The sequence below is a fragment of the Protomyctophum parallelum genome, assembly GCF_964188405.1.
Source record: "Protomyctophum parallelum genome assembly, chromosome: 3".
Lineage (NCBI taxonomy): Eukaryota > Metazoa > Chordata > Actinopteri > Myctophiformes > Myctophidae > Protomyctophum > Protomyctophum parallelum.
The window spans coordinates 13,841,446-13,852,003 of NC_139698.1; the positions used below are offsets into that span (position 1 = coordinate 13,841,446).

General features: G+C 37.8%; 1 long non-coding RNA gene across 1 annotated transcript; it reads left to right on the top strand.

Annotated features, from left to right (window-relative positions):
• The first annotated feature begins 3,864 nt into the window (after positions 1-3,864).
• LOC310856248 lies at positions 3,865-6,044 on the top strand. Its single transcript, XR_014569062.1, has 3 exons — positions 3,865-4,004; positions 5,053-5,203; positions 5,588-6,044. It is a non-coding gene; the product is annotated as an uncharacterized lncRNA (long non-coding RNA).
• Positions 6,045-10,558: the final 4,514 nt, after the last annotated feature.

Here is a 10,558-nt window from a genome sequence, read left to right on the forward strand (position 1 = left end):
TTAATTGTGATTAGAAAACATACATTAACCACTTCAACCCTATACATTTCGGCCATTTGAAAATAGCTCTCAATGCGTCGCAACGCGACGTATTGAGAGCTTGTAGAACCAAATGAGAGCTTGTAAAACCAAATGTATGGCTATATCGGGATCTGATGAAGACAGGCAACCTATTCAGCTTGCTTCCCTTACAGTGAAGCATTGTGACAGTTATACATTATCTTGGAGCCATCTTCACTGCTCATGGAAATGCCCAAAACTCACTTGCCCTACATGTAAAGGAGAAGACAAAGCACCTAAACACCTAAACTGATTATCTTCCTGTCCACCAACTATGATGCTCCATTCTGTGTAAAACGTAAGGTTTTTGAGGCTGCTTTCTCATCAGCTATATTGTATGGGTGTGACCGTGTGTGGCTTGGTTGAAAATCCCCTCTCTCCTCTCTGGAGTGAAATCCCTACTTGGGGTAAGGGTTACTACCTGCCTGTTAGAAGCAGGACTGCCTTCAGTGCAAGCTTTGGTGAGAGAAAAGCAAGCCAGGTTCTTCACCAACATACAGCAGCGGAATGGCATGCTTGATGACCCCTTGTGGTATGTTCTTCAATTGCTGAAAAAGGAGAACCAAGTCATGTATTCTCATTTATCTGAGATAATGGAAAAACAAGATCATATTGAGAGTGACCGAAGGGACATGATTCATGAATTACAATCCAAAGAGAGAACAAGATATAAGACATACCAAGCCATCAACCCAGATCTATTTATTCACCCACTCTATGCCAGCACCAGCAGTACACCTTACATTGAGGACTATTTGAGGATAACCTTTACATGGTTTCGGTTGTCCGCTCATAGACTGCGTGTGGAAATGGGAAGATGGAGCCTTCATCATACCACCTGAACAGCGGTTTTGCCAAAATACAAAAATCACCCTCTTGTCTACACCTGTACTGGTTGAGTGTGCTTGTTGATTACAATCGGCTTTATTGTCACATCACTGAGTTTACAGGTGTAGACAAGAGGGTGATTTTTGTATTTTTTGTACAAGCTCTGTATCATTTTCAGTTTTCAAAAAGGGAAGCTCAGGTGTATAAGCTATATGATGATCTGCATTCTGCATCGTATATCATGCATAATTGATCAGTAATGTAAACCGGCTTGGTTGAAATGACTGCTCAGGGGAATGTACAGGAACAGAATAGACCTCATAATCTTGTGATAATTATGATGTCGTCCAACATACACAGACTATAGGCTATATATTCCATATTGAAGTTAAGGTTTTGTGCTCATTGTTGCCTTTAAATCTGTGAACATGTTACTGTTAACACAACATATGTAAATATTACATATCAGCCTACCTGAAAAACTGGATTAAAAATACCCGCTCGCTGCATAAACTATTAAGGAAGACTCCTCAGAGTCTTAGACAGAGACTTATTTATGTTTATATGCTCATGAAGCGCCCTGTGCTCAAAGTGAGGGGTGCAAAATTAGCTTCAGTCCTGGGACTGAAGTGCTATATGACATCTGCCTACCTAGCATGCGTCGTGGAAAGCTTTTGCAGAAACTCGTAGATAAACAAGCTGTTCAGGTGGTATGCGGCTCCATCTTCCCATTTCCACACGCAGTCTATGAGCGGACAACCGAAACCATGTAAAGGTTATCCTCAAATAGTCCTCAATGTAAGGTGTATACTGCTGGTGCTGGCATAGAGTGGGTGAATAAATAGATCTGGGTTGATGGCTTGGTATGTCTTATTTCTTGTTCTCTCTTTGGATTGTAATTTATGAATCATGTCCCTTCGGTCACTCTCAATATGATCTTGTTTTTCCATTATCTCAGATAAATGAGAATACATGACTTGGTTCTCCTTTTTCAGCAATTGAAGAACATACCACAAGGGGTCATCAAGCATGCCATTCCGCTGCTGTATGTTGGTGAAGAACCTGGCTTGCTTTTCTCTCACCAAAGCTTGCACTGAAGGCAGTCCTGCTTCTAACAGGCAGGTTAAGTTAGGGGTAGTAACCCTTACCCCAAGTAGGGATTTCACTCCAGAGAGGAGAGAGGGGATTTTCAACCAAGCCTCACACGGTCACACCCATACAATATAGCTGATGAGAAAGCAGCCTCAGTCAAAAACCTTACGTTTTACACAGAATGGAGCATCATAGTTGGTGGACAGGAAGATAATCAGTTTGTTTAGGTGCTTTGTCTTCTCCTTTGCATGTAGGGCAAGTGAGTTTGGGGCATTTCCATGAGCAGTGAAGATGGCTCCAAGATAATGTATAACTGTCACAATGCTTCACTGTAAGGGAAGCAAGCTGAATAGGTTGCCTGTCTTCATCAGATCCCGATATAGCCATACATTTGGCTATCTCAATGCGTTGCGAGTCTTGCAACACATTGAGAGCTATTTTCAAGTGGCCGAAATGTATAGGGTTGAAGTGGTTAATGTATGTTTTCTAATCAAAATTAAAATCGCCACTAGTAACTAAAGTTTTCAAAATAATTTTAGTGAAGTAAAAGTAAACATTTTGTGTAGTGGAGTGGAGTAGAAGTAAAAGTACTGGAAATTGGAAATACTCAAGTAAAGTACAAATACCTCATACCACATTTTCAAGGGGGTGTGAACTCTCAGCCAGCAGGAGACAATGACGTGCTATAATAAGCTATAAAGCCTCTCATACAGGAATACCTAAAATCACACAACACGACTATCTTGACCGCTTCAGAACTTTCTTCTCAGTTCGTTCCCACTTTGTTGGACAAAGCTGAATTTTGCAGCAAACAGGTTAGTTTGCGTCCAATATAAATCTGCTATTTTATTTATATTTTGTACTTCATAGGCTATTTGCATTCATTCAATGCATTTATTTAGTGACTGCAAATGTTATTTGTTTCAAAAAGATTTATACCAAGGTAGTTTTGCCTTGTGTATAGCCTATACAAATAGTTCTGTTTTGTAAGATACTGTATTCATGTTTCATTATGACATCATGGGCATAAATCTACACACTTCAGTGTGTAGATTTTATTTTATTAAAAAAAAAAAAAAATCCTTATCCTATAATGTCCCATGGGGTCCATTTGTAAGCCTTTCATTCTATTTCAGGACAATAACAGCCCAAAAAACAGCACAAAAGATATATAATTAGCCTACATTACACATTTCAGTTTGACTGAATACTTGTTCTTACCACCTGCACTTTCTTAATCCTTGAATTTAAAGATTCCTGCAGGTACCAGCCTGAAATCCAAACATGGAAATGATACCATAATAGCTAATCTTTGGTTACAACAACATACAAAATGACCACATTTTCTAACGATATTTCAAAGTCAAAGTCGTACAATTAGTCACACACGAAATTTGCCCGCCAGGAACATATAAAACAGCTTTATTAAAAAGTTATATAGAGACAGTTATTTAGCGTTTTATTTAGTGTTAGGTAGTTAGTGAGTAATTACAGTTTAGCTATAGTTTTTATGGTTTTAAAATTTAGTTTATAGTATAGATAGTAGGCCTATAGGTGTCAGGAGAAGAGAGGAGAGGAGAAGAGTGGCGTCGAAGCGTCGAGGCGTGTTGGCTCCCTCTGATCACACACACACACACACACACACACACACACACACACACACACACACACACACACAGTCACACACACACACACACACACACACACACACACACACACACACACACACACACACACACACACACACACACACACACACACACACACACACACACACACACACACACACAGTCAGGAAATCTGTTTAACAAATGCATTCAGTAAGTATAGCCTATAGGTTTGACCGTCTCCATTCAGTTTGTCTCGTTTTCTTGATTCTTGCAGGTCACAACAATGGCCATGTTAAAGGGAGAAACCATGACTCTTGTCGATGTAGGGGAAGTCAAGACTGTACAGTGGAAACAAGGCTCTTTGATGGGATTCGGTGGTGACATGACCCAGGACTACCATGAGTGCGCATACAAGTGAGTGGTAGTGACTGAGGAGGCCCAGCTTGGAGGGGGTGTTCTACCATGATGAGTGTACATAAAAATGAGTGGTGCGGTGCTGGATGGGTTATACAAGGGAATTCTAGGTTACGGTACGTAAGGTATGTATGTGCGTGTGAGTGTACCAGGACCTCCAAAAACATCTGAATCGTGTGAACTGAGCGGTGCAACTATATACTTGTATTGTGGTACAGTAGTTACTGTATAGTCTGTACTGAACGTGTTCTGTACTGTTTACAGTACCTCAGTACTCAGAGTACTGTTCTGTACTGTTTACTGTGCTATTGTAATAGTTATAGTGCACAGTGTGAAGCTCAACACATTATCGTTAAAATAATGCCGTACTTCATCATACAAGAGTGTTGCACAAAGGTAATGAAATTAGCCCATCTACAAGTTCACAAATGGCTATTTTCACTATAGCCTGCCCTATACTTTAAATCATTTAAAAAATAATAATAACAAACTGTCTTTCATCCGATAGTGACGATATGCAACATTGAAGAGTGTGGACTATTCAATTCAATTCAATTCAATTCAAAGGGCTTTATTGGCATGAGAAAACATACGTTTACATTGCCAAACTAACTAACACTTTATCTATGGAAATAGCAAAAACTATGGAACAAAAAAGAATTCACCCACAGTTATACACCTGTAAAACTGCAATGTGACAATTAAGTTGTCACGTTTAGTGACGTTACGATCTGTAATGCAAGATTACTCCAATGGTCATACTCTTAATCAATGTCCTCAAAGTATTATACTTTTTCAAAATTACTCCATACATGTGTTTTATTGCTGAATTTCCTCAGTAGAATACATTGTAGGCTACATATACATCAGGGGTGGGCACAGTATTCTGATGTGGCCCTCAGGTTAATATCAGAATATCAGCATTCTGATATTAACCTGAGGGCCACATTATACATGTAGGTGAAAGTGGAGGCCCCATGTGGCCCATGGGCTGCCAGTTGCCCATGTATGATATACATAATAACATCCTCTTTTTTTTATACTACAGAATGCAAGGAGGCAATCAATTGCCGATTTACATCCAGGTCGGCTTCAAAACACCGCCAAAAAGCCTCAAGGTTGATGGCACTTTTCAGTTCGGAATGAACAACGGAGTCCTCTTCCTGGTTCTCCACAACAAGTCCCAGACTCCCTACCAGGTAACCCAGATATTCTACGACCACATATCTTGGAATTGTCTTTTTTAGCAATTAATTTAAAAATCTCATGCACCATGGAGAAAACGCATCCGAGAGTTCTGAAAGGCTTTCAGTAGAAGTCAACTTTGTCATATTTCCACTCACTACAGGGAGGCTCAGCACTGTCAAACAGTAACCTTACTGTACATTCTGTGACTATAATATAGGCCTACTGTATTGTTTTTAAATATATTCGTCCACTTCTATAACTGACACTACATTTAGCTTTGAGCAACAGTTTATATCAGTTTAACAAAGGGAACGATGCCAGCACTCACATTCTGTTCAACAAATTGTATTTATTCTCAGATGATCCTAATCTTTATCCACCTGATGTATTTTCAGCATCGTTTCATGATGAACCCCACGCAGCAGTTTCTGAGTCATGCAAATGAATTGTTGAAAAGCAGCCAATCTGTAGACCTTTCCTGGATTGCTGGAGATTACCTTCGCGACTTCGAGTGAAATCTGGTTGGAAACAACTTGCAGGAGAGAGACCATCAAAGCTGATGCTGTTTTTTCTTTCTTGGGATGCACTGTAATTGTCTCTTTTTTCTGCTTTATTATCCCAGAAAATCTCAGTCAAACTTTACATGCACATTCTCATCAAATAATTTTCTGCCTTTTATTGATAGCTATGATTAGCTATATATGATTGTCTTCCAAATTCTGCGGGAGTGGCCTGTTTTGCATTTGCGGTTTTAACTATGGTGTCACTATTTTGGTCAAATTTCAAATTAAAATGTTATTTTAACTTAAAATAGCAGATCTACAAGGTATCATGATGTGATACATTTTTAACTTGAAATGGGGTATTTCCCCTATTTGGCTCATATAGCCTATGATGCTTAAGTGGTTTATAACTATTTTAAATTGTATTCAAATGCCCTTTGTGTTTCTTTTGTCTTCTTAATGTTTTGTGTAAACCAATTCGAACTGCCTTTGAAATGTGCTAAATTGTCTTGTCTGAATCAACCAGATGAATAAACACAAATACAAGACCATGTTGTACTTTATTTGTAATTTGTAAATATGCAAAAGTGTGGAAATTGTAACAGTGTATTGATCATGCTGTTCTTCTTTCTCAATGTGACATTTTCCTGAATTATTACCCTCCCTGAAAGGTTTGGGTAAAGATCCAAATAACGGTCCTTTATTCCATTCACACATACATTCAGCGATTCAGGAGTCAGTCAAAGACTGTCTGTATGTCTGTCTGTCTGTCATGCATTTTCATATCCACAATGCTGTTTTCAGTGCTCAGTAGACTTTCTGCAGTGGTCTGGGGTTTTCTGAATAAATTAGGCTCAAATGAGTGAAACAACTGAACAAGTGCTCTGATTTCCCTGTGGACTATAACAGTCCACAAATGCCATATATCATATATGACATAACAATTAGCCAGTAGATGTGACATACTTCCCACAGATTACAACCACACACGGAGATTTTGAAAACATGACCAATGACAAAAAACTCCCATATCTGCTGGGCGAAGTACAACAATGTGCAAACACAGCAGCAAGATTTGTGAGTTGCTGTGATAGGAGAAGGATATCAAATGGAACACAACCACGCTAAAGACTAATCATTGTGTATATTTCTACACTATAGGCCTACCTGCATCGAGTGATCTTGGTACATAGAAGTTGATCTATTGAAGATTCTGACAAAGTACATAATTTTTGTTTTGATTGTATTTCTGTATTGTTGTATTGTTCTTTCTGCTTTGGCAATGTAAACGTATGTTTTCTCATGCCAATAAAGCCATTTGAATTGAATTGAATTGACTGTTGAGAGACTTTGCCTGTTTTCAATGTAGCTCAAAAGGCTTCAGAACATATATGGTCCCTTTTCCACCGGTTGGGAACCGGTTCAGTTCTTTTTGGTTCTTAGTCCATGATTATATAGTATAAAAAATTGAATATAGGTATGGCTTTGCCCATTCAATTCATAATTAATGTTCCAATTTTGGAGGTCTGGCTCATGGACTAAAAACTGGTGGAAAAGGGGTCACAGAGAAAACCCTAGACCACAGAAAATCCACTGAATGTTCAAAGTTCAGGTTGTTTGGGTGTATTTGAGGTCATACAACCTAAAATAAAAACTATATAAAAATAATGTGTTTAATATTCATTAGTGTGGTTGCCCGAATGGGCAACCAGACTCTTGTAACTGTGACACTTTATTGTGGGCTCGCCTCAGCGAGCACACAATTGTTACTGCCAGTTTATATTTATTTATTTATTTATACTTCTTTATTCCAATTTCCGCCACTTTTTTTGTCACGTAACTACTTCCACATACTTTATGCTAGAAATGTAGTTCAAACTTCAAACTGTTCAGCTCTTTGCAGTTATTTATGCTTGTTTTTTTTTTTTTACAAAGTTTTATACTTTTTATACTTTTTATACTTTTTAACTTTTTTTTACATTCTTTATAGTGAGAGTTGATGGAAAAAAGGTCCCATTTTTCACAGTTAACTTTTTTGAGCTGTTATTACTCCGTCATACTTTCACTTTGAAACTTCATTCAAACTTTATAATGTTCATCTATCTTTGAACTTTAATTGGTGAAAAAGTTGTTTTGAAAAAGTTTATACTTTTTAAAATATTTAACTTTATTTATAGTTTTTTCTTCCCATTGACAATGTATGGGATTTATCTCTAAATCAACCTCACTTTTGCAGCCTCATTACTCTGGCATACTTTGTCGTAGAAACGTGATTTAAACTTTAGAAAGCTCACACGACTCTGGAGTTTTTCGTGGTTCAAACCGTATTCGAATACGTTAAACGGTTTTTCCGAAATCGCAGTTCAATCGCAGGCCGTTTCGCCTAATTAGTGCCAACTTAGAGTGCAGGGCTTCTTTCACTAGAGTGTACAAACAGAAAATCTTTCCTTGAAAATTTACCAAACAAATTGCCGTCCCGGCCAAAATATTCACTTTACACGCATGTTCTTTGGTCATTTTGTAGCCATACATGTCCTCTTTCACACAATGTGACCACCAAAACACAGAGACATACAGAATGTGAACTACGGCCTTTTAAGTGACACAAATACAGTCAATCTGCTCATTGACCTCCATAGTAAAATCCTTACGAGGAAATTATCGCGATGACAATTCTTAACTCGCTCTTATAACCACATTTCCGATCGTACCAACACCACAATCGCACATGGTGTACCTCAATATCTCAGGCCACTCACAGCGAAAGAATTATTTGCATTCGACTTTTACTTTTTGCGATAGAGCAATTTGTTCGGGCATAGTTTCCCCCCATTCAAGACCATTCAAGACCATTCAAGATCAAGACCTTCAAGTTGCGCGCCACTTGTTTGTCTTTTACACTTCCACAGCTGAGACATATAAGAGCTTAATTACAGGGCTGAAATTAAAGTTACAAGATCTCAATGAGTTGCTCTGCGATACCTTGTGGGCTTGTAGGTCTGCTATTTGTGCAATTGGATGGCCTTTACACAGCTCTCGCAAGAGCACGCACGCACGCATGCACGCACGCACACACACACCCTGTCTTCCTATTGGCTGGCCTTTACACAGCTCTCGCAAGTGCACGCACGCACGCACGCACGCACGCACGCACGCACGCACGCACGCACGCACGCACACACACACACACACACACACACATGTTTATAAAAAAATATTTTCAAAAAAATTAAAAAAAATTAAAAAAATTAAAAAAATTAAAAAAATTAAAAAAATTAAAAAAATTAAAAAAAAATAAAAAAAAATAAAAAAAATTAAAAAAACTTAAAAAAAATTAAAAAAAATTAAAAAAAATTAAAAAATGAAAAAAAATGAAAAAATGAAAAATTGAAAAAAATGAAAAAAATGAAAAAAATGAAAAAAATGAAAACTTAAAAATATTTTTTTTTCTTTTTTACTTAAAAAGAAAAAACTTCAATTTTTTAGATTTTTTTTTTTTTTTTTACATTTAAAGAAAAACTTTAAAAACACTTCTACAACTTCCACATACTTTATTCTGCTTAAACTATAGTTTTTACACATTTTCATACTTTTTTTAACTTTTACTTCAGCTTTAATGCATTTTCTACTTTTCTTTACAATATGCTACAGTCCCGAAATTTTGATTATAGATTTAGAACACCAATGGTAACACCATTACTCCGGTCCCCGAGTTTCAAACTTGACACGGCAATAACTTTATACAAAGCATTTTACGCGAGCCCACGCAGTTTCTACAGGAACTGCTTTCTAGTTATTATTATTATTATTTTTTTTTCACTGGAGTAGTCTTTATTTTGACGCTTTATACCTCCCACACTGTACGCTGTACGCACTTGAGCCATATGTCAAATTGACCGGAAAAATCGGGAATCGTGTGCTTGTATTTTGTTAAGAGAAATGTTGTATAGTTTAATTGATATGAATTTATTAGTGAATTAAATGTCCCCATTGACATGAATGGGAAAAGGCAAAAATTCACATAAAAGTATTTGTTCGTCGGAGACTGTAATCACTATAGTTACAAAACTTTTAGGGATAATTCAACATTATCCCTAAAATTATTTAACCCTAAAATTTTATCGGTCGGCCTCATGGTGGCGCTATAACAGCCCACTTTACCTTTTGGCTTATAACTCTTGAACCGTAGGTCGTAAAATCAAAATTATTTTTTCCCTGGATTCCTTGGGTCATGACGCATCTCCCCATATAGGCCACGCCCATTTCCGCCATGATAGATTTTCCGCCATTTTGAATTTTGTCCAAAACACACTTTTTGCTTTTCCTCCTACAGATTTTGTCCAAATCTCACAGAAATCGGCACACGTGATCTCTGGACCCATCCAATTAAAACTGAGCCACAGAATTTTGAAAGTGCGTATCGTTCGGCCGTAATCGTCTTCCGAAGTTAGTAGGAGGGGCCTATATCACAAAAAATGCCATAAATCACGAACGGAATGTCCAATCCATCCCACATTTCAATCACATGTCCGGGGTGGTTCAATCAACCAAGTTCTAAAAGCAATTCCATTTTCATCCATAGGGGGCGCCGCAAATGCGAGAAATGTAACCGTGTGTCGCAAAAACATGAATTTCGGGGGTTAAATCCCCTCCGAATTACTTACGCATGATCTAAGGCGTGACTTGAAATTGTAATTGGCTGGCAATACTAGTGGGAGGGGCATATGTAAGCCACTGCGGCAACCACACTCTGCAATTTTTTTAAATTGCGAATTTTCTAGTTATTGTTGTTGTTGTTATTATTAATATTATTATGCACGTCAGACTCAGTATTCGACTGGTAGCCTACCCCAAACGGAACCC